The 4,203-nt window shown below is 53.5% G+C and overlaps 1 non-coding gene across 1 annotated transcript; it reads right to left on the reverse strand.

Moving 5' to 3' along the window:
* Positions 1-1,429: 1,429 nt before the first annotated feature.
* LOC119451199 (small subunit ribosomal RNA) lies at positions 1,430-3,244 on the reverse strand. Its single transcript, XR_005191726.1, has one exon. It is a non-coding gene; the product is annotated as a small subunit ribosomal RNA (ribosomal RNA).
* Between the last annotated feature and the right edge of the window lie 959 nt (positions 3,245-4,203).

Here is a 4,203-nt window from a genome sequence, read left to right on the forward strand (position 1 = left end):
AGGACCAAGATGCAGTGGAGCCGCTCACGGCTACACACCCGCGGGGGCGTGGCTCCCCTTACCACGTCTTTTTCTTTTTTGCGAGCACTCGAAGCCGGTTTTCCCTGCCAACCACCCACCGGACCCGTGTGCTACGTGTGCACGTTCACATTGCTCCACGAAAATTGGAAAAAAGCCGCAAGGCCATGAGGGGGCACGAGCAGCTGTGGAGTCTTTCACGGCGACACGGCCACGGGTGGGGTCTCGCCCCCATCGACGTGTCTCGCTTTTAGTCATCAGAAGGGTACTCAAATTGACCACAATGTCCCTAACACACAAACACGCTTTCGCATCGGCGGATTGCCGCAGCACACCCGCTGCTGATCCGACAGTCTACTTGAGACGACGGACAAGAGCCCGGCGCGCGTACTCGCGCGGCTCTCCAAAACCACTCGGCCAGTGCCAGGGACAGCTTTCGGCGCCGGAGCCGCAACAATTCTACTCGAGGCGGAAGACGAAGCCAGCAAGAGCCTGGCCGCAAGTGCGTTCAAGTTTCGAGACTTCAGTCCCTCGTCTGTCCGTAAATCCTCTTTCGACGTGCGGCGCCTTCCCAAAGCGCACAAGTCCGTTAACCGCGGAACGCGTCCGACGTAGCAAAGCCGCGTTTCCTCTCGTACTTCGCAGCAGCGCCGCCTTTCCCTCGGCGGCGGGCGAATAGCCTGCCAACGTCGTCGCATTCAACCGCGATCTCGACATCTCGCGCGTCACGAGCAGGAGCCGACCGGCAGCCTCCGGCCCTGTCGGGCTCGGTGGCACTTGCCGCGGAGGACGGGAGGGCGTTATGGGCCACGGTTCCTATTGTACTTGGCAGCCACACCCTCGTACCGCCAGTTCCATGACCGACCGAATGCCGCGCCGTTCCTTCAGTACTTGGGCAGCAACATAGTCGGGTCGTTACTCCATACTCGCCGCAGGAAGCGACCGGCAGCCGCCAGCCTTTTCAGACTCGGCGGCGTTTGCCGCGGAGGACGGGAGAGCGCTTGCACCGCAGTTCCAACTATGAATGATGGATGGCAGGCAGCTTTAGCTCTCGACCGCCAGTTCCTTGACCGACCTCTACCGTTCCTCTCGTACTGGGCAAAGCTTTGTCGGGTCGTCTTACTCCCATTCCGCGCATGAGCGTCGAGGCGGACTGAAAGCCCACCCATGAAAGTGCGTTACGCCGTTTGTACCCACGGGCGCGGCCAAGCCAACCGTCCAAGGTTGCAGCCGCCGCCCGCTGGGCGCAACAAATTGGGCACGGGGCGCCCCTCAGAATTCAGGCAGTCCCCGCGCATGTTCGGGTATAGCCGTCCCCGCGTCCAAGCGGGGACAGCGGCGGAAAGCGTCGGGCGCAGCGAGCCGCTCCACCCACACGGGGCAGAAACGATCGTCACCCTTCACAGTCCGGTAATGATCCTTCCGCAGGTTCACCTACGGAAACCTTGTTACGACTTTTACTTCCTCTAAATGATCAAGTTTGGTCATCTTTCCAACAGACCGGCGCAACCGAAAGGCCGCGCCGGACATCGGTCCGAAGACCTCACTAAATCATTCAATCGGTAGTAGCGACGGGCGGTGTGTACAAAGGGCAGGGACGTAATCAACGCGAGCTTATGACTCGCGCTTACTGGGAATTCCTCGTTCAAGGGGAACAATTGCAAGCCCCTATCCCAATCACGAAAGAAGTTCCACGGGTTACCCAGTCTTTTCAGACAGGGATAAAGACACGCTGCTTCCTTCAGTGTAGCGCGCGTGCGGCCCCGGACATCTAAGGGCATCACAGACCTGTTATTGCTCTGTTTCGTGCGGCTAGGAGCCGCTTGTCCCTCTAAGAAGGTTGTAAGGTGCTGGGAACCCCGCACCTATTTAATAGGCTAGAGTCTCGTTCGTTATCGGAATTAACCAGACAAATCGCTCCACCAACTAAGAACGGCCATGCACCACCATCCACCGAATCAAGAAAGAGCTCTCAATCTGTCAATCCTCCCAGTGTCCGGGCCGGGTAAGTTTTCCCGTGTTGAGTCAAATTAAGCCGCAGGCTCCACTCCTGGTGGTGCCCTTCCGTCAATTCCTTTAAGTTTCAGCTTTGCAACCATACTTCCCCCGGAACCCAAATACTTTGGTTTCCCGGAAGCTGCCCGCCGAGTCATTTGAGTAACTCAGGCGGATCGCTGGTTGGCATCGTTTATGGTCAGAACTAGGGCGGTATCTGATCGCCTTCGAACCTCTGACTTTCGTTCTTGATCAAAGAAAACATTCTTGGCAAATGCTTTCGCAGTAGTTCGTCTTGCGACGGTCCAAGAATTTCACCTCTAGCGCCGCAATACGAATGCCCCCGTCTGTCCCTCTTAATCATTACCTCGTATTCCAAAAACCAACAGAACAGAAACGAGGTCTTGTTCTATTATTCCATGCAAGTTTATTCAGGCGACTCGCCTGCGTTGAGCACTCTAATTTTTTCAAAGTAAAAGCACCGGCCTTCTCGAGGCACACAATGAAGTGCACCAAGAAAGGACCGGCATGATGTTCAGTCCGAGCCGTCGCATCGGGTAGATGCACTACTCGTCTGGAACTGAGATCCAACTACGAGCTTTTTAACCGCAGCAGCTTTAGTATACGCTATTGGAGCTGGAATTACCGCGGCTGCTGGCACCAGACTTGCCCTCCAATTGATCCTCGTTAAAGGATTTAGAGTGTACTCATTTCAATTACGGGGCCTCAAAAGAGTCCCGTATTGTTATTTTTCGTCACTACCTCCCCGTGCCGGGAGTGGGTAATTTGCGCGCCTGCTGCCTTCCTTGGATGTGGTAGCCGTTTCTCAGGCTCCCTCTCCGGAATCGAACCCTGATTCTCCGTTACCCGTAACAACCATGGTAAGCAAGTAACCTACCATCGAAAGTTGATAAGGCAGACACTTGAAAGAAACGTCGCCGGCTCGTGGCCATGCGATCAGCACAAAGTTATCCAGAGTCACCACACAATACGGGCCGAAACCCGATCGATCTTGGTCTAATAAAAGCACCCGTCGCCCAAAGGGCTTCAGGCTCACTGCATGTATTAGCTCTAGAATTGCCACAGTTATCCAAGTAGGAAGAAACGATCTAAGGAACCATAACTGATTTAATGAGCCATTCGCGGTTTCGCCTTATTTCGGCATGTACTTAGACATGCATGGCTTAATCTTTGAGACAAGCATATGATTACTGGCAGGATCAACCAGGTAATCGTTCAACTGCGCGTCCAGCCATGCCGGACGCCGTTGTTGCGACGCCGAGGCCACCTTCAGGCGCCTCAGCACGCTTCGTTTTTGCAAAGCCCACCTCTTTGCACAGTCCGAGATGACGGCGTTCGAGCTCGCTACGGCGCCCTCCCCGCAGGGCTGGGTATCGCCACGCGGCAAGAAGCACGCACACTCTCGATAGATTCGTTGCGTCGACTCGGTCACGGCTTGCGGGATTTGCCATCAGCCCGCAGCACTGGTGGACCGATCGGCGCTTGCAACGTAGCCGAGACGGCAAAGCCGCCAAGCGACGGGTCACGCCCGCGCCTTCGGCGCTTTCTTATTTGACTCGTCCGAGGACGATGCGGAACACACCTCGATATCGTGGATACGGCGTCGTCCGACAACCAGCCCCTAACGCATCAAGCGGATGAGGCTGCAGACGATTGCCGAGGGATCCACGGGAGACCCTTACAAAAAATTCTAGCAACTTTCAATTAAATTTTTTTAGACAAATGTTACTAAAACCTACCAACGGTCTATTGAAAGTTCTCAAACCGTTTATAAACTTCCTCAATACTTCATACCAACATCCTGTCGACTATTGGCCACCGATATTCAATTAAAATTTTATGTACAAACTTTCCTTAAACGATGAATGAACATCCTTCAAACATTAAAAGCAGGGTATCTTTTTACTTCATAGAAACATCCTAGTAACTTTTTTCCTACTTTTTGCTGTTCGCCCTAGAAACATCCTTGTAACTGTTTTCTAGCTTTCCGTTGCTTGCTCTAGAAACATTCTTGTAACTTTTTTCCAACTTTCTGTTGCTTGCCTTAGAAACATCCTTGTAACTTTTCTCCAACTTTCTGTTGCTTGACCTAGAAACATCCTAGTAACTTTTTTGCTACTTTTTGCTGTTCGCCCTGGAAACATCCTTGCAACTTTTTTCTAACTTTCT

Source organism: Dermacentor silvarum, chromosome 4 (genome assembly GCF_013339745.2).
Source record: "Dermacentor silvarum isolate Dsil-2018 chromosome 4, BIME_Dsil_1.4, whole genome shotgun sequence".
In the NCBI taxonomy this organism is placed as follows: Eukaryota; Metazoa; Arthropoda; class Arachnida; order Ixodida; family Ixodidae; genus Dermacentor; species Dermacentor silvarum.